Here is a 23,938-nt window from a genome sequence, read left to right as displayed (position 1 = left end):
CTATCTGATTTTTGAATAGCCTCAGGGCTTGAGACAATTAGTTATCTGATTATTCCATCACCAGTGTTTTCCTGGTCTGCTGGACCCACCAAAAATCAGGTCACAACTCACCAAGTGGGTCCCAGCCCACAGTTTGCAATATACTATAGTGAAGAAGATGCACTTCACATCAGTCTTAAACATTCCTTTGGAAATGTCCCACTGGTTTGTTGGAAGAGAGCCTACTTTTAAATGAGCATGTTCAAGGTTTGCATGCAACTGATAGTGAAAATCAGGGATTTAAAAAATATTATATTTAGGGCATCCTAATCAACTTTCCAGAGGGGTAGCCTTACCAGTCTGTTACAACAACATAGTCTTGTGGTACCGTTATGATTAACACACTTGTAGCAGGAGTTTGTAATCAAGATCAAACACATATTTGCTCCTCAACAAATAAAAATGTTATTCTCTGGTGCATAACAAAAGAGTAAAATGATTTATTTTAAAATGTACATGTCTCATAACTGTTTCTCCCCTGGATCCTGTACTCTAGAGACAAATCAATCTGGAATGAAGATGCCAACTGACCAGGAAGGTACTCTAGCCTGCTGCTATGTATAACAGCAGTTCAAGTTCCAGCAGAGCTTAAGAAACTAGCAGGTGACATTCCTCGTGACATGGAGATGAGTATTGTCACCTGCTAATATGTGCAAACCAAGCTACTTTTAAAGGCATAGCTAGAACTTTTTTAAAGTTGGCAACTCCAGTCTGGAATAAGACTGGCAATTTCTTTTTAAACTAACCTTGTTCCTGTTGCTTTAACAGCAGCCTGACATGCTGTAAGTCCATTTGCTAAATTACTGCATATCGTTGAAGGCTCTGGATCAAGGCATGTAGAAAGTTGGCAAGGACAGACTTGGAAAGGGGCATAGCAGGAAGCAAGTTTTTAGAGTTCTATGGGGCAAAACCACTACTGCACTTGGGCTCATTGGCCACTAGGGGGATTCAAAGATTTTTATTTTATTTTTTTTAAAGGACCTTGGGGAATTAGCTTTCTTATGGACAGCTCTAACAAGCCATTGCAAGTGCTTTCTCAATGTTCTTCGGGTGGTTTTTTTAATTTTAAAAAAACTACAAATGCACACAACAAAGCCTTTACACACACAGGGAACAGGGGCACCCTCCGTCATTTTACAACAACAGCATTGAAAAACCCCAGGATTTTATATGACGGAGAGATACATTAAACAGATTTGCCTGCAGTTTCATTTCTGAATTCACTGAAATTTGATCTGATATACAACAAAAAGAAACAGCTGAAAGGATCCAGTAGATCCCCCATAACTGTGAGCTCTAGTTAATACACTCAGCACAGTCATTAATTTTATTTCATGGATTGCATTCCTTCAGCCTATAGGAGTCGTTGTCTATTTGAAAATTGAAAATCCATACAGACATGAGGAAGAAGGGTTCGGCTCAGCCTTCTCCCTGATATGCTGTTTTTTCTATGTACATGAGACAATTTTTTTTTCACAGTGGAGCTTTGAAACATACAATTCCCACTTGCAGCCTCAAGTAGCACAGTGCCAAATGCTGCCCTCCTTACCTGGTGAGATGCCAGCCTCTGGTCCTCTCACTCCCAAAGTTGGAAAAAGAAGTGGTGAACAGAATGGAATGGGAAATGTAGAGGAGAGGAGAGTAAGAGGCTAGAGTGTCAAAGCTACTCTAGCCCACCACAACTCCCACCTCCACACTTCCTCTTGAGGTCCATTCCCCTCTTCCTTTTCCAGTTCATGGAACTGAGAGGAGCAGTGAAAGTGAGTGGGAGGATACAGGTAGGCACCACTCACCATCTACTGCTTGAGGCAGCCCTACTAGCACTTAAAGAACATGTAGCTCATACTCCACAGCAGTCAGTATTTAAGAATGTATACAGCTGCAATGGAAAAAGTCTTTATGGAGTAAATGAGATGCAGTAAATGAGACATGCCTAGGATTGTGTTGTAAGAGGGGTTCATAGCTGTCCTAGGGACTATACCACTGGTTTTGCAACAAGTCACCTGCTCAATGTTAAGTGGCCACTGGGAAACTCAACAGTAGTTTCCTGCTGGTTTTCCTGGGAAATTTGAATGAACCAGTCAAACTGAATGAAAACATGGAAGTTCCTTTATATTGAATCAGACAGTAGGTCAGTATTATCATCATGGGCAACAGTCTCCGACGTAGCCCTGTCTGGAGATACTAGGGATTAAACCAATGCTCTACCACCGAGCCATGACCTTCAGCCAATTGTACTCTCACTCTCATAGTAAAATATCACTAGTTCTGTTCTCCTGTACAGAAGATAGTATGATTGGATGAAGTATACATCTGAGGGTAGAATGCTCCTTGGTATTGCAAGGGATTGTGGGATAGCTACTTCTTTCCTTCTCAACATGAAGGCCAACACATTAGGTACTCCCTCCTGAAATGGAAATGCAAGCTGTACATAAGTAAAGTACCTTACTGTTGAAATGACTATGAGTACACATCACTACCGCTTGAAACACAGGTGTAAACACAGCCTTAGAAGCCTAGGTCTGGTTTAATCCTGGCCCTGGAACTCTTGAGCATTTCATGGCAAGGGGGGGGAAAGGTGAGGGTTATTTTCAAGGGATGTTTTGAAAATCTAGTCTGTTTTTTTTGCTTCTCTCCATTCTTCGTTACTAGAACACATCTCCATAGACTGTGATGGAGGCTTTAATTACACAGTTTTGGCAGGGCAAGAAATCTTTGTGCTGGCAAGCTAGGGCTCCCTGAGCCAAGCTGGGCCTAGAGACAGCTAGCACTGGGCCCCAGCTGCGCGCTTCATTGTTGACTTCTTGGTGAAGATTTTTCAAATTTCTGTGTCAAAAAGAGGAAACTGGCCTGTGCATTTTTATCTGTAGAGATGGGGGGGGGGGGGAGAAATGGGAGAGAGGAAGGAAATCCTCCCCCTAAATTAGCCAGTACAGTTCGGCATGGCGCAGCGCAATTCTATCTTGTGCTGGAACAGGCAAGCCAGGAGGCTTGCACTGTATCCAGTGCAAGATAGGGCTCCAAAGTGGCTCAGTTGAAGATAAGGGGAAACTCTTTGCCTTACCCCTGGGTAAGCCACTGCAGCCCCTATGGGTCTCCTCAGATTTGCGCCACCTCCTGAGGTGCTTGGATATGGGGTCCCAACTCCTGCTCCCTGCCCACCCCAGGACCTCCTTTCACCCGCCCTCCCCCTGCCCCAGAACGCCTGCCTCCTCCCTGCCTTATCCCCGCTCTCCTCAGAGCCTTGCATCAGCCAAGCTTGGCCAATGCAAGGCTCGCTCCCTACGTCAGCACAGAGGCTGGATACAGCCTCTGCACGCCAGCCCATCCAACTCTCGAGGAGATGCAAATGTGCCTTATGGCAAGTCTGGATTGCGCCCTATAAACGTGTTTAAAATATGCAAGCTGTGATTGCTTTGCTCAAAACATCATCAGACAGAAACAAGTCTTTCAGGCTAGGCCAAAGGTGGCTGTACTACGAATCAGGTGTGGTACATGGATTTTCCAACCCTGGGTCCTTGGAGCAGGGATGCGTGGTCAGGGGAGGCAGAGCTCAGGCCCCCCTGTGATTGTGCACACATTCCACCCAGTTTCTGAGTGGTTGCACAATCACCGGGGAGGCTGAGTAGTCACTGTTGCAAGCTCTAGTCTCTCCGAGACTCTCTGGGAGAGACTAGAGCTCCAGCATCGGCAGCTCAGCCTTCACTATTGATTGCACAGGTGCTAGGGCTCCCAGATAATCTCCAGGATGCCTTGCAGCATGATATCACCCAGGAGCTCCACGTGCTATGCCTCCCCAACCTTGGACTTCACCGCACGTCACTGCCTGGGACTGTTATTGGAACTGTGGGTGGGGGTCAAGCTTCAAGTATTGCTCTGTTGATCAAATTGAGATTAAAAATATGAGAATGACTCCAGTATAAATATAGGCAATTTCCTGGTTCAAACCAAGTCTTTTAAAAAATTTTCCCAGCGTGGAAGAGAGAACTGCCCATAGAAATCAATGAAAAAAATCCTGGATTTTGATGTTGCTTGGATTGAGCTGCAGCTCCCCTCCTCAAGCAAAAGGTAGCAGCAGAGAAGAGAATCCCCACTCTTTATGACTCGGGTCTTATTTGATGTTTGAAAAATAATTTCAGTGACCTCTATGGCACCAGTGGAGAATCATGGCCAGTGGCTGCTTTCAGTTCAGTCAGCCTGTGTGTCACTCTAGTCTAGTCTATGGTTGAGCAGGCAAAAGGAAAAGGCCAGGGTCCTAGTACTGATATTAGACCCACCTGTCCAATCCAGCTTGCCAATCTTGCTTACCAATCACAAGATGACAATGTGGCACAGTCCTATTCTGTTTTGCACCTGAAGAGGGTGCTGAAGCTTGAGGACACACAGTCTTAGGTCAGGAGAAAGGAAAGACTACTCCTGGTCCGTAGCCATGAGGTTCCCTGATTAAGGACTCCCTGACAGAAAAGTGCCTATGGTGCAAGCTGTACTGCTGGCCACTTGTATGAGGACTGGTCAGCCCACAGTTCAGCCCTTCAACTTGCAAGTGGGGCAGTTCCTGAGGACGAGCCAACAGTTGCCTGCTGTACCAGTGACAGATTCAGCCACCTTGTACTGAAAGAAGTGCCTATGTCAGGTCCTACCTCCAGATGTCCTTGCCCTCCCGCAGGAGACCACTCCGTATCCTGCCATGATTGCAGGGTGAGTCATGGTCCCCAACACACACATCCTGTAAAATTACGTAGGGATCCTCAGACCAATAGGACATGAGCTTGGCATTGCCATGGATGCCAATACCCTTGTGGCATTGGAAAGGGGAACTTGAAAGGATAAATGTCTTAGAGCCTTGGTACTGAGGTCTTTGTCTCTTGTGTTCCTCAAACAGTTGTCCAAACTGAGACATCCATAGCCATCTCACTTTTCCCTTGGACAGTGGTCTTCAGCCCATTCAATGCCCAGCCATCTCATGCTCTTGCTGACAATTTTGTTTTACCGCTCACCAGCGGGAACACAAAGCAAATGTTCCAAAGCACCATGCTTTGGAACACAAAGCATGGCGAAGATCGCCAAATGGAGGCAGTACAGAGTGAGCTCTTCTCATTAAAAGCAATGTGATAGTTCAGAAGGTTTTTTTTTGGGGGGGGGAGTTGACGTCATGTCACCCCTGAACTTCCTAAATGCCAAGTCTCTCCAGGTAAGCTCCACCAGGTGGCACCCACCCAAAGGACACCTCTGTTCCTTCCTATTGACTGCCATCCCTGTGCAAAATTTGCAATACTGTTACCAGCAGGACCAACCCAGGACCTCCTAGCACCTAAGGCAGCCTGCCACATACTGCCCCCCTTACCTGGGAATGTGCCAGCTTCTAGCTTCCTGCTCTTCTCTCTTCTGCTCTGTCCCCCTCTTTCCTTTTCAATCCAGTGCGAGGAGGAGGATCAGTGGAAGCAAAGAGGGAGGACAGAGTTGGGTATTCCCCACCAATCTGCTGCCTTAGGCGACTAATTCAGTAGGCCTCATGGATGAGCTTGGTGAAAAGAATGAATATGTGCTTCTGCTAGCAGGAAAAAATGTCATTCTAATGGTTATCACGGCATATCTCTTTTGCTGCCCATCTGTTACACCGCTCACATTCATCTATATCCTCACTTGTGTTGTCTTATCTAGGCTTTGTCCATTCTTCAAACTCTACCAGTCCATCAATCCAATCTTTTCTTACCTTTCCATTATTTTGGCAGTTTTATCCATAGCCCAGTGGCCTGGCCTGGCCCAGTGATTTTCAGATTTCCTTACCTTCAAGAGCCCTGCCCACTGAGGAATCTTTATGTGTTGCAGAAGCTTCTGGAATGCACTGAATGCACCTTCAGCTTATAAAGGGCACGAACTAGAACCAAGAAGCTTTGCCACTGTGCCACAGAAACGGGAACTCCATCCTACAATGCTCTCAACTGCATATCGAACTGATGTTTGATAATGGAGGGTATTGGTCAAGTTGTGCTTCTGGGAAGCTTATCCACCCTTACAGGTTTCCTTGAGAAATCTCCGAGTTTCTAGAAAGTTCCAGAGAAACGTTGAAAAAAAACTGACAAGCCTATCACCTATCTCTTGGTCCATTCCATCTCTCCAGCTGTTTATTACTCCAGTCTGTCCATCCAGTCAATTCTTTAAGCTGTTCTAAGAGCACACGCATGCAGGTTCCATGTTGGAGTGTAGATATGCTGATTCCATGTGTGCAGGTCTTACAAGCTTCTGTGCAATTTTGTCTATCCCTGTAGGAAGCAGAGGAACCACAGGAGGTATGTGACACAGGGAAGGACATTATCTCACATCCACGTAACTTGAAGTCTCCTTTTTTGTCTCCTATACAGTACTTCCAGTCTACAGAGCTGGCAGTCCTAGGAGCTCCATTAGTGACATGCCTTATCTAATGTTCTCTTCCATCCATCATTCCAGTCTGTCTATCCATTCATTCCTTTTTCCACCTCTAGCCAAAGAGAATAAAATGGCTTATCTAGTCATCTGTTTCTCCAGTCCTCTCACATGTTGATGCATTTTATCCTCTCTCATTTTTTCAAACTATCTTCTTCAGGAAATTTCCAGTGGTGTTCTGGAGAACTCTGGGAATTTCTTAAAAACATATCAGGAATACCCCAAGGAGAAAATCAGCAGTGGCAAGTTACATCCCAGAATGATGACTTGCTTGTCACTATAAGGGCCCAATCTTATCCAGCTTTCCAACACTGATGCAGCTGTACCAATGGGCCATGTGCTGTATCCTGTGGTGGGGAGGCAAACACAGAGGCCTCTTCCAGGTAGGGGAACATTTGTTCTCTTATCTCATGGCTGCTTTGTGGTTGTATTAGAGCTGGAAAGTTGGATGGAATTGGGCCCTAAGTCTTTCCTTGCAGTGTGAAGTTGCAAGGCAGTGTTGGGCCTAAGTTCTGGTCACAGGCTTAATTCATATGGGGCAATAGGTGGTCAGCATTCCACAGCTGTGTGCACCAAGAATCCTCTGCAATATTCAAATATTGTATGGCAGATGGTTAAGGGCTCCTCAGTAAATATGTCAGTGTGGGAAGTGTTTCTGGAAGGTGGAACATTTGAGAACTATTTACTGACTCTAGTCTCTACCTGTTGCTCCATTCCATCCCTTCCTCACTCTGTATAGATCTTCAAAACTATTCATTCATTCTTCATTTTTACTCATCCATTCTGTCCATCTACCCACCTTTGCTTTCTAACCATGTTTATTCCTGCCTTCCTATTTGCCTTCCTTCCATTCTATCTATCCATTTTGTACATCTTTTATTCTATTTCAATCCCCCACCCATTCTGTCCATATCTGTAGTCCAAGGGTATCAAACTCATTTCATACAGCAGGCCAAATTGCATTTATGATGTCTGCTGATGGCTGGAAGTGATATCATTAAACAGGAAGTGACATCATGAAACAGACGATGACCAGAAATAAGCAATTTTTCGCTTAGAAACTCATTAGCTGCAAATGACAGAAGTGAAAATACTCGAATCTTGATCATATTCTCAAGATACGACAAAGCCCAATTATCATGTGGGCTGCCCTTTCATCAGTGACACCTGAGCGCAGCTCAGCAGTTGGTGGACTGGATAAAGAGCTTCTGTGGGCCACATCCAGCCCGCAGGTCTTGACACCCCTGATCTAGTCTGTTCATCTATCCACCCAGGTTCTCTACATCTGCTTCTCCCCATTCCACCTTTTTTCTCATGATATTTTATCTGTTACTCCAAATTTTTCTATCCATGTTCTTTCCTTTTCCCATCCACATTTCTGTAGCTTCTTCCCATCAATTTTTGCTCCCCTCTTCCTCCTTCACACTTTCCCATGGCCCATAGATTTGCCCATCCAGGCAAACATTGCTGCCTGATGAAGGGCCATTCATAGATGATTTTACATTCTTGTGGGCATCTTTGGGCCTTTCTGTGTCTCCAGCTTTCACGCAATTTCCAGAAGCTGGTCTTACCTCATGCCAAATTTGGGAGCCAACCTCATACCCCTCCTGACTTTGGTTGTCATGGAAGTTTCCAGACTCAGCCTGGGGCCCAGAGAGAGGCAAATTTATACCTCAGTACTGGTTCCCTCCTGCTGCTCTTCTGCTTCCAAGTTTGCCAAGCCAAATTGAGCCCTCTTTAGAGGGTACTGTGCCCACAAGGAGATACCAAGCAGTCTTTTGCGGAAGCTGCTGTTCCTCCACCTTCCCTAGGCCCCGTTTCCGTCAGTCGCTGGGGCACCACTGTGTGTGAGCCGCTGAAGGAATCAATCATCATAATGAAGCTGCGGCCTGCCATGCATGCCGGTGCACCGCAGGAGCACCGAGGAGTGGAATCGGTGCCAGGATTTCCAGACGGTTCAGAGATGCTGGGCCTGGAGCTTGCATGAGGAGGAGGAGGAGGCTGGTAGAATTTGAATAACTTTATTTGTGCCATGGCAACCGCACCTTGACGACACTGAAGTTCGTTTGGCATCGTTGCATGGGGACTTTAAAGATATTCGGTAGAAATGGCTTTTGAAACCAGAAGAAGAATGGCCCACTTAGGAGAGGGTTGTACTGACAGGAGGGGAGCTGTGCCCACCAAAATGGCTCTCCACATGGGTTCACCTGATCCAGGGGACCCTCATGGGAAGCACACACACAGGCCAAAGGAAAGGGCCTGGACCGCACCTCTAGGTCTGCCTCAGAAAGTACACCCGTTCTTTCACCCAAAGCCTCAGGGAGACACTCTTTAGGGAGTATTCATCTCGTTTACAGAGGCCATTGCAATCTCACCTCTGCATCGAATTCTAACTTGCTAGCATTGAGCTCAAGTGAAGTTGATTTTTTGGAGTCCAATGTCCCTATAAAGGTGGTAGAGTTAAGGTGGGGTAGCTAGGGCATCTGACACATGAGGGCACAGAACTCCTCCTGGATGCAACTGGAAGGCACTTCTGGTCACGTCCAGGAGGTCTCTTATCTCACCCAATCTGCCTTAGCTATGCTCCCTCAGGGTAGCAAGGCATGGAGATGACAGAGTGGGAGTCTCCCCATTGCTGACGTGGACTGACATGGAGTCTCCCCATTGCCGTGGATTCTTTTTGGCTCTCTCTTCCATTCCTGCTAGCTCAGTGGCCATAGCTCAGTGGGAGGGTAAATACTTTGCATGCAGAAGGTTCCAGGTTTGGTCTTCAACATCTCCAGATAGGACTGGGAAAGACCCTTGTCAGGAGAACTGCTGTCAATCATTGTAGAGATAACACTGTGTTAGATGAACCAGTGGTCTAAAGCAGATTCACAAGATCATCACTGGAGCTTCTCCACTTTCCTTCCCTACCTTCATATCTCTGTCCCTTATATAGAGGTTCGAAGGGTATGCAGAGAAGCTGTGCAGCCTGCAAAACACACTTGGGTCATGTGAAGTTTTATAATACACCACCATCCATCACATTCTTTGGAAATAATTATTCATAAAGGGACCCTTATGTCCACAGCCTTGCAAATGCTCCAACGTGACCCACCATCTTCTGGAAAACCTCTCAGCCCCCAACCTCCTTCCCCTGCTATTTGGGGATAATGATGCTGAGCTACCTTGTGGGAGTGTTGCAAGGATAACAGAGATAAAGGATAAATGTATCAGTGCTCTGAGCATTAAAGAGTGCTATTCAGCTGCTAAGTTAGGCTTCCATTACCTGGGTTCAAGTCTCGATTCACTGCTGGACACTTCAACTGCATAGTGGGAACTGTGACTTACCTTATAGCAGTGATGGCAAACCTTTTAGAGACCGAGTGCCCAAACCGAGTGCCCAAACCAAAACCCACTTTTTTATCACAAAGTGCCAACACGGCAATTTAACCTGAACACTGAGGTTTTAGTTTAGAAAAAACAACGCATACATTAACATCTTTTACCTACTATTACTTGTAACCCATAATGAACTTTTCCTCTAGAAATGTGTCCAATCCCTTCTTAAAGGCATCTAGGCAAGTTGTCATCACTGCTTCCTGTGGCAAAGAGTTCCACAGACTAATTACATGCTGGGCAAAGAAATATTGGCAGGGAGGGGGTGGCTGCAAGACCTTGCCACTGCTCATTTTCTCAAACAATAAAATATATATATTTTTAAAAACCCCACCCACAGAAGTAGGCTCTAAGGTTGCAATCCCAGCCACTCTTTCTTAGGAGTAAGCCTCATCGACTCTAATGGGGCTTACTTCTGAGTAGACACGCACAGGAGCGGGCTCCAAGGCTGCAATCCCAGCCACTCTTTCCTGGGAGTAAGCCTCATCCACTGTAATAGGGCTTACTTCTGAGTAGACATGCAGGACTTGTCTCTGGCTGCACTGCTCACCCCCAGGTGCCATGGAGGAAAAGCCTCTCCTGGCGCTGAGTGGGGAGCTGCTCACGGAAAGGCGGGCTGCAATGGCTGAGGAGGAGGGCAGCTCAGGATTGGCTGGTGGTCAGCCAGTGAAGGGCCCTGAGCCATTCCAACAGAAAAAGCCAGGAGCAGCTGGAGAGTTGGGGAAGGAAAAAACAGGGACCTGGAGCCTGCAGAGCGGGCAAAATTGAAAAGGGAAACAAACTTGGGACAGGTGGGGGTGAAGGGAGAGGAGGGCAGTGAGCTCAGGGGGCAGAGGGAAGCAGCCCGCCCTCCCAACACACAGGGAGTCTTGGAGAGAGCCTCCATTTCTTTAGAGTGACAGCAGCTTCAGCGCCCCTCTCCAGGCTGCCTGGCTCAGCACCCATGCCCACAGAGACAGCTTGGAGTGCCCTCTCTGGCACGTGTGCCATAGGTTCGCCAACACTGCCCTATAGGGTTACTTTGAGGGAATGTTAAGGTTCATAAAGCACTCATACAGCAGCCCAATCTCATGCTCAGAATTATTTACTCACTACTGTCAAATTCAATGGGACATACTTCCAAGAGGACTGGAGCCCTAGGCAGCATATTTAGCTGGAAGAAAGCTCCACTGAATTCAGTTCTGAGTGAAGATGCATAGGATCAGACTGTGTATATCTTGTCTTTTTTTCCCCTTCCAAAATAATGAGGGTGATGAGAGGAAAATGGATGGATAGCAGATGAAAGGGAGGTTACTGCAGCCATGGAGAACAAGAGTGAAAAAGGTGAAGGAACCAGAACTGGATGAGCTTGTGCAGACTCTGGAGAAAGTTATATTGAGCGGAACTCCGCTTCCCAAGACTCCACACTATCTTTTTTACAAGCAAGTTTCTAGGCCTCATGGATGCTAGGATGTGCTTTTGTGGTTGATAGCCTTTGTGATTGTTAAGAAAATGAAGAGGGGCTAAAGCTTGTGTGCAGGAAGTTCTGGGTTCAATACTTCCCACCTCTAGTTGATCTTGGATAGCAGAGATAGGAAAGTCTCCTTTGTAATAGGTGTCATCAGCCAGGGTAGTCAATATATAACTACTCATGATTCAACCTGACTTTTGTAACTATTCTGTAGTAAGAAAGATGCAACAAGCAAGATTTAAACATCCAAAACAGTGTTCACAAACTCTGTCAAAGACTTCCCCTCCTTTTTTTTTATCTCTCACTCCCTTTTTCTAATCCCTTCTCCTCCTCCTTCTTCCCTTTCCCTTCTGACCAGGAACCTCTTTGGACAACCTTATGGGAAACAAATAGGGAAGGGACTACTCCTAAAGATACAATAGTGGCATAAGGCCACTTCATACGTACAATATGACTGGAGAGAGGGGAGCTGTACAAGAACACTCACACACACACAAACACCATTGTTGCCTTGGAACAGGCAATAGAAGATACTCTCCCATACTCTGAATCCTTGTGCGGGTTTATTCATTGCCTCTTTTGTGAGGTTCTTTAATTACATTGAATTCAATGTAAAACATTTTTTTAAGCCACAGAATGTAGTTTGGGACAAATTCCACTTTGCAAGACTTGATTTATCTTCTGTTTTTTAAACTCAACTTTCTAGTCCTCGTGGTCACAAAACTATACTTGAAATTGTTCACTACAGGCAATGCTTGGAGAAATATCAGAAGCCAGAGGAGTTGCTGAATCACATTTTCAGTGATCAAGCGTTGGGCTTCTGTGCCTTGTATGGTTCCTTTCTGCTTGCCATGGCCAGCAGAAGCTGAATTAATTATGAAAAATAGCAAATCTTTCAGAATAATTCATGCAAAATTGGGAACATTGGATAAACAGGTTGCTGAATTCTGCTTTTCTTGTCACAGAATTTAGGCTATTCTTTGCGCAGAATTTTGAAATGGAGGGTTGTGGCTCTACTTGTTTTCCAGGTACAAAACACCGAATGTGGGGAAACCCTCTCTATCCTGACCACCAAATACTACTGTGAAGGAAGGTGTGAGGTTGGAGTGTCATAATTCCATGCAAAGCTGCATGATGGTGCCAACAAAAAAATTGTGTAGCATGGCCTCCTTGTGCCCCCACCCGCTCTCATTTCCATCCTACCGTCTGCCAGGCTCTTCCCACCCACCCGCCAGCACCATCGTATTTTATGTGACACGACGTCCTTTGGAGAACGCTCACTCTCCGACCCCACCTGTTCCCGAGCTGCGCAAAAGCCCATTAATGAAGTTGGGCTGGCCCAGGAAGCCAGCCAAATCCTCGTGTCCTCATCAAAAGAGACATCTGTCCTTATGAAGAAGGAAGAGATCCCCCAAGGGGGAGAGGAAAGGAAGGAGGGGGGAGAAAGAGGTGATGGGGGAAAGAGGAGGGCTGCATTATCTCTTGGATACCAACCACCCCCTTACTGAAAAAAAACCAAAATTCCTTCATTCCATAGCAGCACAGGATGCTCACACACACACGCGCACAAAGAGGTTTGCATTTCAGGCCGAAATACCCTCCATCTCCAGCCCCCCAAACCCACACCGCCTTGTTTCTGCGTACTAGGGAAGGGAAGAAATTGTTAAAAAGCTCCTGACTTTCTTTTATTCATGTGTTGTTTTATTGCTGGCAAAAGCTGTCAGAGGGCGACTTCTGCCAAAAAGCATCCCCGAGCATCTTGGCCTAACATACAAACGGCATGCTAATGTGGAAATTTTAAAGAGCCTCTTTTGGTTTTTAAATCGGAATTTTAAATGAACGGCAAGGCACAGAAGGGACCCAGTCAAAAGCTAACAATAATATCACATCTTTCTCCTCCCTCCCTTCCCCCCCCCCACACCAGATCCAACACCTCCTCTTCCCTCTAGGAGGGAGGGAACGTGGCAAGAATTGACCACGCTTGGCCTTCTTAGGGTTGATACTTGGATGTTTTTCCATTTTTCAGAGGGAGGTGAGCACAGAGTTACCCTGTTTGGAGGTATTGGGGGATGGGGATATCCTTTGGGGCCTGATTTAAGCCAGCCTACATGAGGTCCCAGCAGCTAAATTTGTTTGTGGTGTGCCAATGCTCACATGTTTTTTACTTTTTGAATTAACTGGAAGACAGTGCCACTGAACATGGGCAGAGTTCCTTCCTCTTAATCTTGTGCAGCCATAACCAAGCCCACAACAATCTAAAAATAAGTGAGGAGTGATTTGAATTAGCACTGCTACCGTTTCTCTCTAGCACAGATGAATCTGACAATCATATTTTCACACACACTCTGCTATCAAACTTCCTTACTCTGAGGCGGCTCTGCTGTGACGTAATGTAGGGCAGCCACCTGGGCAATGAATGGCTGTTACACAGTTTCTGTTCATTTCAATGAGGGTTGTGTAGCAGAACATCCCGGTGGTTTGTGGCCAATTGTTAAACAATAGGAGATAAGACTGCCTTTTGGATTGTCTTCTTTAGGCTGGTAAATGTCTTGACCAGGCTCATTTTGCACAACCTCGCCTGCTTCTAAAAACTGCTATTCACCAATAGCAATTGTTTCTCTTTTGGTTTTCCCTTCCAAGTGCATGTCAGCAACTTGCCTATATGAACTGTACAAAATGTGATCTAGGATTGGATGGAATATCCGATGAAATATCAGGTATAAAAGTGTAGCCATTCGTCATAACAACAAATCAGAAACTAATACATTTCTAGTGACCATTTATAATTGTTCAGACTCAAGCCACAAGATTTCCTTGACAGCCAGCTCTGTTAGAGCTGAAGTAAAATTTAGCAGAAATGTAAAAGATGAAGTCAGATGTGGTGTTTTCAGAGAAGTGGGCCAAATTGGAAGACTCCTCACTACACTCAATGCAAAACTGCCTTTTCTGTGAACAGAGCTGATTGGCTAGTGCCTGTGGTGTTCTCAAGAAGCCTTTCCCCCTCCAATCATCTGTTCAGGTTTGCACTTTTTAAAAGAAGTTCCCTTTATTTCACTTGGTGATGAAGGAATGACTAGGCCAGGGGGCCGGATGCGGCCCCCGGAAGCTTTTTATCTGGCCCTCAGACTCTCAGCTGCTGAGGTGTTACAGCTGAAATGGCAGCCCACATGAAAATTGGGCTTTCCCAAATCTTGAAATATGATCAAGATTTGTGTACTTTCTCTTCTGTCATTTGCAGTTAATGAGTTTCTATATGAGAACAGGGGCTGATTTCTGACCACTAGCTGCTTAATGATGTCACTTTCTGCTTAATGACATCACTTCCGGCCCTCTGCTAGAGCCCTGAATACTAACTTTGGCCCTCTGTATGAAAAGAGTTTGACACCCCTGGACTAGGCAGTGTGCTAAACAAGAAAGGCACACAGCCTGCCGGAAGCATGGTGGAAGGAACAAGGCTAATGGCCAAGCAACGGTTCAATTTGCTGGTCTGTACCTCAATCAATCAACTACCAAAGCCAGGCTCAAATGGTGGCTGAGAGACTTGTAGCAGGTTTTGGTTCTATAACATGTTGTGTCATTTTGCTAAATGGAGGAAAATTTCAGAATTTGACTTTTTTGGAATATAAACCTTTACAGTCATTGCTTTTGAAATACAATATTTTTCAACGTTACTGTTTTTGCAGCACAAGCCTATGAATGTTTACTCAGACATTAGTCTTATTTAATGCGTCATTGAAGCCCATTTAATGGGTCTTACAAGGCAAGCTGGTATAGGATTGCAGACTTAAAATCCCTAAACTGGATAATGCCCATAAGTACGGTATGTTGGGGGGAAGGGGCAAATCTAATTAAGAGATGTATATATTTGAATTTGTGATAATTCCCCTTCCTTCCAATTCATGTCAGTTCTAGAACATTCTCTTTTTTACATTGTTGGCATCCTTCAGTCTCAGAAGACTATGTTATCACGCTCTGAATGGTGGTTCTGGAACAGAGTGTCCTCTCCAGTGCGAGAAGCCTGGGTAAAGTAGTTATGGAGGATAGTCTGTTTTCCATGCAGCAAATCCCTCCTCTCCCCATCGCTGAAATGGTCCAATGGAAAGGCAGAGGCCAATACAGTTGGTTCCAGCGGCGTTGCAGGAGTTACCAGTGGTCGGATTATTCCTCCCCTTCTGTTTAAGGCAGGGGAGAGAGGAGCAACTGAAATCTTTAGGGCAGCACAGTCTTTTTGCAGCAAAGGATTGGCCTGTGAGGCACCCAGTGCTAGGCCTGCCTTGTTTTTATCTTTTTGTAAGCAGTCCTGCTGGGTGTCTCTCTCTGTATAGGCCAGTCTCAGAAGGTGGGCCTTGCCACATGTGTTTCTTTTTAGGAGGGAGCTCAGGGGTGGGGAGGGGTGCCACTATCAAGAGAGTGACGGGCCACGGGAGATATGGCGGTGGGAGTTGGACAGGCCGTTACAGGAGAAGGAGAGTTCATCATAGGCAGATCATCTCTCCTTCTGGTCCTTCCCCTAATTCTCGGATGCATGGTGGTCTTGGCGGTGAGTCCCTGGATCTGAAGCTGCTGCTTTTGAATGCCAGGTCGGTGAATAATAAAACCTGCATCATCCGGGATTTAATCCTGGATGAGAAAGCCGACCTGGTATGTATTACGGAGACCTGGTTGGACATGGCAGGAGGAGTTAGTCTCTCTGAACTCTGTCCTCCAGGTTTCCAGGTGTTGCAGCAGCCAAGATTGCAGGGACGGGGAGGGGGAGTTGCAATGGTCTATCGTGAGTCCATCTCCCTTACCAGGTGCCCTGTCCAGCAGTTTGCTGGGTTCGAGTGCCTGCATGTTGTGTTGAGAGGACCGGACAGGATTGGGATTCTGTTGGTGTACCGTCCGCCCTGCTGCCCAACAGTCTCCCTGCCTGAGCTGACTGGGGTGATCTCGGGGGTGGCATTGGAGCCCCCCCGCCTATTAGTGCTGGGGGACTTCAATGTGCATGCCGAGGCACCTGCGTCAGGTGCAGCTCAGGATTTCATGGCCGCCATGACAACCATGGGCCTGTCCCAGAAGATCTTGGCCCCAACACATACTGCAGGACACGTGCTGGACCTGGTGTTTACAGCTGGGCATGGGGGCAGTGATCTGGACGTAGAGGAGATCAAGATCACTCCGTTGTCATGGACAGATCACTTCCTGGTAAGGTTTAGGCTTGTTGCGACTTCCTACCTCCGCAGAGGCGGGGGACCGTTTTCTATGGTCCGCCCCCGGAGGCTAATGGATCCTGAAGGTTTCCTGAGGGCTCTGGGGGATTTCCCCACTGCCAAGACTGGCGTCTCATCTGAGGCCCTGGTTGACCTCTGGAATGGGGAAATGACCAGGGCAGTGGATGAGATTGCTCCGGAGCGACCTCTGCCACGTCGCAGACTCGGAGCGGCTCCTTGGTTCACTGAGGAGCTGCGAAGGATGAAGCGGCAGGGCAGGCGTCTAGAGCGACGGTGGCAGAAAACTCGGGATGAATCCGACCGGACACGGAGTAGAGCCCATTACAGAGCCTATTCCGTGGCGGTGGTAGCAGCGAAGAGATCGTTCTTCTCTGCTACCATTGCGTCTGCTGACAACCGTCCGGCAGAGCTGTTCCGTGTGGTGCGGGGCCTCCTCCATCAGGCCCCCCCAGTAGACCAGGAGGAATACACGGTCAGCCGCTGTGACGTGTTTGCGCAACATTTTGCAGATAAAATCGATCGTATTCGTCACAACTTGGATGCCACATTGACAGTGTCTGACGATGTCCCCTTGGCAACTGCTTGTCCTGTGTTGTGGGATTCTTTTCAGCTTGTACAGCCTGAGGATGTGGACAGACTCCTTTGGAGTGTGAGGCCATCTGCCTGCCTGCTCGACCCTTGCCCAGCTTGGTTGATAAGAGCTGCCCGGGGTGGGCTGGCTGAGTGGACAGGGAGGGTGGTCAACTCTTCCTTGATGGAGGGGACGTTACCACTCGCTTTGAAACGGGCGGTGGTTCGCCCCCTCCTGAAGAAGCCCTCCCTGGATTCCACTGTGTTGGATAACTACCGGCCAGTCTCCAACATCCCGTTTCTGGGCAAGGTAATTGAGCGGGTGGTGGCATCCCAACTCCAGAGGGTCTTGGATGAAGCAGATTATCTGGATCCTTTTCAATCTGGCTTCAGGCCGGGCTTTGGGACGGAAACCGCCTTGGTCGCCTTGGTGGATGACCTACGCCGGGGACTGGACAGGGGGAGTGCGTCCCTGTTGGTCCTGCTGGACCTCTCAGCGGCTTTCGATACCATCGACCATGGTATCCTTCTGGGCCGATTGGCCGAGTTGGGAGCTGGAGGCACTGTTTTGCGGTGGTTCCGCTCCTACTTGGAGGGTCGGTCCCAGATGGTGGTGCTGGGGGATGCCTGTTCGACACCCTGGCCCTTGAGATGCGGGGTGCCACAGGGCTCAATTCTGTCCCCCATGCTATTTAACATCTACATGAAACCGCTGGGAGAGGTCATCCGGGGGTTTGGAGTGGGGTGCCATCAATATGCTGATGACACCCAGCTCTATCTCTCCTTTCCTCCAGACTCCAGGGTGGCGGTTGAGGACCTGGAGCGCTGTCTGGAGGCAGTGAGGATCTGGATGGGGGCTAACAAGCTGAAATTAAATCCGGATAAGACAGAGGCTCTCCTGGTTAGGAAATCCTCGATGCAGGTGCTGGACTATCGGCTTGCCCTGAATGGGGTTGCACTCCCTCTGAAGGAGCAGGTCCGCAGCTTGGGGGTCCACCTGGACTCGCAGCTGCTCCTGGATTCCCAGGTGGCGGCTGTGGCTAGGGGGGCCTTCGCTCAGCTTCGGCTGGTGCGCCAGCTGCGGCCGTACTTGGATCGTGCAGACCTGGCCACGGTGATCCATGCCTCAGTGACATCGAGATTAGATTACTGTAACGCACTCTATGTGGGGCTGCCCTTGAAGACGGTTCGGAAACTGCAACTAGTGCAGAATGCGGCGGCCCGTGTGGTTACTGGAGGTAGGCGGTTTGACCCTGTCAGTCCGCTTCTCCAGCGGCTGCACTGGCTGCCCATTCGTTTCCGGGCCCAATTCAAGATGCTGGTATTGACCTTTAAAGCCCTATACTGCTCTGGACCAGGGTATCTTAGAGATCGCCTGCTCCCGTACAATCCGGCTCGCCCTCTCAGGTCATCAGAGAAGGCCTTTTTACAAGTGCCGCCGCCTAGGGAGGTACGTGGGGCGGCTGCAAGAAATAGGGCCTTCTCAATAGTGGCACCAACGCTATGGAACTCCCTTCCCCTTGACTTAAGAATGGCTCCCTCTCTTGAGACCTTTCGGCAAGGCCTGAAGACCCTTCTGTTTAAACAGGCCTTCTGAGTTCTTGGCCTTTTAACATTTTTTAACATCTTTTAATATTTTTTTTACAGGCCTGATTCTTTTATGACTTGCTGCTGCTCTATGCTCTTTTTACCTATTTTTACTCTGACTGCTGTTTTTTAGTATGTGTTAATATGTTTTTATTTGTTTTTAAATTGTTTTTAATATGTTGTAAGCCGCCTTGAGTCCCTTCGGGGAGAAAGGCGGGGTAGAAATAAAGTTATTATTATTATTATTATTATTACCAGAACGTGACTGTGTTCAGCCATGAACTGCCTCAGGGACTCCGACTCCGGATTTTGCCTCAAGGTTGACTCCTGAAGCCTTTTCCATAACTGGATGTAGCCACAAGGCAGTGGAGGTTTGGGATCAGAGTTTTCCTTCTCTCAGATGAGCTGCCTTCCCAGGCTGACAAGTCCCATCTACCCGGTGGCTGTTTAGTCGCCTTTTATGACAAGTACAGCCAAACTGAGGGCCTATTCTTATCCCCAGCCCCCAGGGCCTAAGGAAGTTGCATTGACCAGGAATTTTTTACATAATTGATTCTTATTTATTTATTGTTCACATTTTTATACCGGGTGGTGTACACAGCTTCTCCTCTCCTGTTTCCTCACGACAACCTTGTGAGGTAGGTGAGGCTGAGAGAAAGTGACTGGCCAAGGTCACCCAGGAAGTGTCGTGACTAAGGGGGGATTCGAACCTGGATCTTCCAGGTTCACCACCCAAGTCCACCAAGTCCACCTCCCAAACCACTACCCCATCCTGACTCTTGACAGCTAAGCAATGCAGTTTTACCCACAGCAACTTTATCCTCATCTCTCAAAGATCAAGCAACTTGAAGGTTTTGGTTTAACTCACCTGTTAGACATTTCCTTTGTTTGTAAGTTTTTAACTGTAATTGTGCTAATAGTTGTACTAATTGTGCTAATATCTGATAGCTGGTACACACATTCAGGACACAATTCCATGTTTCAAGTTCAAGCACATCTCACTCCCAACATCAGCTGGACTCCCACACCAGTCTTCAAAGGGAAAGGAGGGAGGAAAGTGTGAAATATATTCTAATACTGCGAGGTGATATCTGAAGCAAGCCCTGCTGACAGATGTGCTTTACTAATCAGTTTTGTAATGAACGGCCCAATGAATGAATACCAGCAATCCCACAGAATCTAATAATATGGGTGGATTTAGAATAACAGCCTTCTGACACCAAAGTGGGCATATTTTAATAACAAAGGACAGTGAAGGCATTTTTTAAAGTAGGTACCAAGCTCATTTAAATAGCCTTCTAAACAATAGTGTATTAAGCAAATTGGCATATAGAAATAACCCAGAATCTGTGAGGATTGGCAGTCTGGAGGCAAGCAGCTTCCAAACAAACAGGTAGTTGGAAGCAGGTAGGCAGTCCGGTAAGTAAGCAGATGGACTGCCTGAGAGCAACTCAGTCTGTACCTGAAAAAGTTGCTCAGGTGGAAGATCCAGGCCTGATCGAGCAGGTTTCTAAGAAAAGGTGGAATCTTTTTGGCTCCAGCAGTCACTTGACCCCTGCTGACCTGTAGCTGCAGTTGCACTCTCTGGTCAGCTACAGTGGTGGTGATGCGGTGTAGTGTGAAGCAGGCCAGCAGCAGCACCCAAGACACACAGACAATAAGGCACCTGGCCCTTACTGGCAGACAGTACATACTGGCAGGTATTGCACCCATGCCGGTTCATCATTAACTGGTCCACATACTACACTGTTTATGTGAATTAGAATAGCATGAGAGATTAAAAAAAAATAGAAAATAAGCCATGACTATAAAATTCACCTTCTCTTACACAATGGATGTCCCCTACTCTCTGAACTGAACTGTTATCACAGTGGTAATAGTGTTTGCTACTGAAAACCATTTTCACATGCATATGAATGGTCTAATGATCAAGTCGGCCTATTCACATGGTAAGTACAGTATCTACATGGTAAGAATCTCTCTAACCTATTTACCTGAGCTTTAGTTAGCAATTTGAAATATTTACCTGAGCTTTAGTTAGCAATTTGAAATAGCAATTTGAAACATGGTAAGAATCTCTCTAACCTATTACCTGAGCTTTAGTTAGCAATTTGAAATATTAGTTGCATGGTACTCACTCTCTCACACATCTACACCAATAAGAGGTCATAGGAAACCATAGTGCAAGGATTCCATGTGATCCTGGTGATCTACTATTCAGATGTGAATCTACTCAGAAGTAGACTATTGAGTTCAATAGGATGTATTCCCCAAAAAGTCTGCATAGGATTGCAGCTCCTAACCTTGAAATCCTAGATGCACTTACCTGGGAGTAAGCCCTATTGGCTGGGAGCCATTGACTAATTCGAGACTTACTTCTGAGTAATTGGTACATTGGCTTGTGCTGCTAGTCTAGTCTGTGGGCTGATTCAGCCCAGTCAGTCTTCATCAACAGATTGCATATCTTTTTTTTAGTAGTGTTTTTTGCTTTCTGTTTTTTGCAACCACATGGTGTTCCCTTTGAGGAAAAAAAAACAAAAAGCAAAAACATGGCACCCAATTCAATTCCTCCTCCCTCCCACCCCCTCCCTGCAGTCTTGGCCATCGCAGTGCCAGCAATTTATTAGGGACGAATGTACCAATTGTTGCTAAGCAACAGGTCTCGGCACAGGACAATCAGAGAAGGCAGCGTGCAGGCGACCCAATGGGAAATGTGTTTGGAAAAGTTGCCCAGAATGGAGTTTCATCCTCAAAGCTGGGCATGAAGGTCTGCTAGGGCTTTTCCACATAATTATGTAAAGCATGCCCCAAATACATTTTTTTTTCCTTAGTGCAATAGCCCCATAAGACAATTTTTGGAAGATGGCAATGCAGCATCACATCTGCACATAATGAATTTGGGAGGGGAGAGCCCTGGTGTGGTTTTGCAATAGGCAGGTTGTGACCACATGGCGGCTTGCCTGCCTGCTGTGTGGTTGTGTGGACATTTATGAGATAACTTGGTAGCGCTTGATACTGTTCAAATGTACACCGGAGAAGCCAATAGATGATGTGTGCCAAAGAGCTCGCGATATTGGGAAATTCCATGGAGAGGTCTTGGAGATAAACGTCAGGTCAGTAGGTAGGAGGTTATTTCTAATTATATTTATCAGATGCCTTTCCTTTAAAAAAAAAAAAAAGCTCAGTGACTTACAAAGCTGTAATTAAAATATAGGCTGGGCATCCCTTATCCAAAGTGCTTGGGACCAGAAGTGTTTTGGTATAGGATTTTTTTGTATTTCAGAATACTTGCATATGCATAATGGAGATGGGCCCCAAGTCTAAACACAAATTTCATTTATGTTTCATATACCCCTTATACACATAGCCTGAAGGTAGTTTTATAAAATATTTTCAATAATTTTTTGCATGGAACAAGGTTTGCACATGAAACACGATTTGTGATTTTATTTCTTTAAGCAAAAAAAGTAAAAAAAAAAAAAAGTCATGTTGACACTCAAAAAAGTTCCATATTTCGGAATATTCTGTATTTTGGAATTCCAGAGAAGGGATGCCCAACCTGAACATCCAAACCACATGAAAATGTGACAAAAGTCAGAAACATAAATGCAGTGGAGAAACAAGAGGATCAAAACAATATTTTCAAATTGCCACCTTGGACTGGAAAACTTTTTATTAAAAATAAAAAGGTCTTTACTGGAATGAAGAAGAAGATGGGCCAACCGTCCATGGGAGGCTCTTCTGCAAAGTGGTTGTCATCACTGACAGAACCCCACCCTGTGCACTGTATGCAAAGCCGCTCTGCCTTTTGGGTACTGCAGTCCACAGTATGCATGATGCAGTGTGCCTGTAAGTGAATCGAACCTGCGTGAGAAGGGGGCCTATCAGAAGTGTATAAAACTTCTGATAGGGGGTCTATCTGTTGTGTATAAAAGCACAACAGATAAAAGCTCACAAAATGAAGGTATGTACAGGAGGGTATACTTTCTAGCTCTGTGCCCACAGAGAAGACTGTGAGCTTATTGGGTGAGAGGCACTTTTTCAAGTGGGTGCTCCTTTTTTTAGCAGGGGGAGAGTAACTGGCCCACCTCACCCCAGTGGTGTCTGTTCTGGTGGCTGTCTGCTGGTATTCTTTTGCATCTTTTTAGATTGTGAGCCCTTTTGGGACAGGGAACCATTTAGTTATTTGATTTTTCTCTGTAAACCGCTTTGTGAACTTTTAGTTGAAAAGTGGTATATAAATACTGTTAATAATAATAATAATTATTATTATTCCTATGCATTCCTATTCAGAAGGAAGTCTCATTATAGTCAATGGGGCTTACTCCTAGGTAAGTGTGGATAGGATTTGCCTGTATGGGCAAAGCCACCCTTTCAGGTAACCCAAGACCAAACCATGCATGTTAAAGTCCAAGATTTCCAATTCTGTATGTTCAGCTAGCAGAACAGACAGAATGGCAGGATCTAATTGCAACAATGAGATGGTGGTTTGGGAAAGAAGGGTTTTGATTTTACTAGGTATTGGGAAATTCCTTCAGGAAAGTTGAGCCTCTTTTGAGGAGATGAGCTTAGCTTGAACTAGATTGTTGTCAGCAACCTCTACCAGAATCTGGGATAGATTTCTCTGTGTGCGTATGGAGTCCTGGTGGGGCCTAGCAGAATCCATCAAGCTTTCAGTGAGAAGACTCTGCTGAACTATGAATGAATAAATCACAGATCTCCTATTCGCTCACAGTTACACTGCATTAGTAAAACGGAACTTCAGTACACATGAGGTAGCACAGGTCTGAGTGAAGTGCCTGTGTCTGAAAATATGTATGCATTTTCTCAAAGTGGCACTGCCTCATGGACGTTGTAGTCCACAGTGTTCGAGAGGCAACAGAACTGTGAAATCAACCCGGCTACATATCAAACTGGGAATTCCATGGATGTCCAGCACAAATATCATGGTGCACCCATTTATCAACTGAATTCTCCCTCCAAGTTTAACCTATTCCAAATTCAGCTGTACTGGAATATGAAAGAAATGCAACAAGGTCATATAAAGCTCACCTTTGAGGCACAGTGCTACCAGTGCTGTGAAGTGATAAGAGCTAGGAATGGAGAAACCAGTGTTTAAATCCCCGTTCAGCCATGAAGTTCAATGAGTGACCTTGGGCTTATCATCTACTCTCAGCCTAGCCTAACTTACAGGGATGTTGTGAAGGTAAAAAAAGGGCAAGGGGACAACCATGCACACCACCCTGAGCTCCTTGGAGAAAGGTGCAATAAAAATGTA

Source organism: Tiliqua scincoides, chromosome 5 (genome assembly GCF_035046505.1).
Source record: "Tiliqua scincoides isolate rTilSci1 chromosome 5, rTilSci1.hap2, whole genome shotgun sequence".
Classification (NCBI taxonomy): domain Eukaryota; kingdom Metazoa; phylum Chordata; class Lepidosauria; order Squamata; family Scincidae; genus Tiliqua; species Tiliqua scincoides.
Note: the sequence above shows the minus strand (reverse complement) of the source record.